General features: G+C 53.3%; 1 non-coding gene across 1 annotated transcript; it reads right to left on the bottom strand.

Annotated features, from left to right (window-relative positions):
- Window positions 1-212: 212 nt before the first annotated feature.
- Window positions 213-286, bottom strand: GNI_228000. Its single transcript has one exon. It is a non-coding gene; the product is annotated as a tRNA-Ile (tRNA).
- Window positions 287-347: the final 61 nt, after the last annotated feature.

The following is a 347-nucleotide window of genomic DNA, read 5'->3' as shown; positions in this document are numbered from 1 at the left end:
GGGTAGTTGGGGATTGTCCCAGCGAAGATTCGAACCTCGATTCTTTCCTTAATTCAGCAATTTACGAGTAAGCCAGGAACGCCATCCCGTTAGCTACCAGGGCAAGACCTAGATCACCGTAGGTGTGCCTGCGTGAGTCGGACCGGCGGCTGTCAGACCACAAGCTCACTCAGCCTCCACACTCCGGATTTCCAGAAAGGTGTTGGTGGCTGTGCTCCAGGAGGGAGTCGAACCCTCGACCTTCGGCACATAAGGCCGACGCTCTAACCTACTAAGCTACCGGAGCCAACAAAAGAATTATCGTGGATACAAACCATGACTAGGGGGTTTCGTAATTCGCAACTTCG

Source organism: Gregarina niphandrodes, assembly GCF_000223845.1.
Source record: "Gregarina niphandrodes unplaced genomic scaffold scaffold00232, whole genome shotgun sequence".
Classification (NCBI taxonomy): domain Eukaryota; phylum Apicomplexa; class Conoidasida; order Eugregarinorida; family Gregarinidae; genus Gregarina; species Gregarina niphandrodes.
The sequence above is the reverse complement of the archived record's forward strand: the minus strand, read 5'-3'. Positions and strand labels throughout refer to the sequence as shown.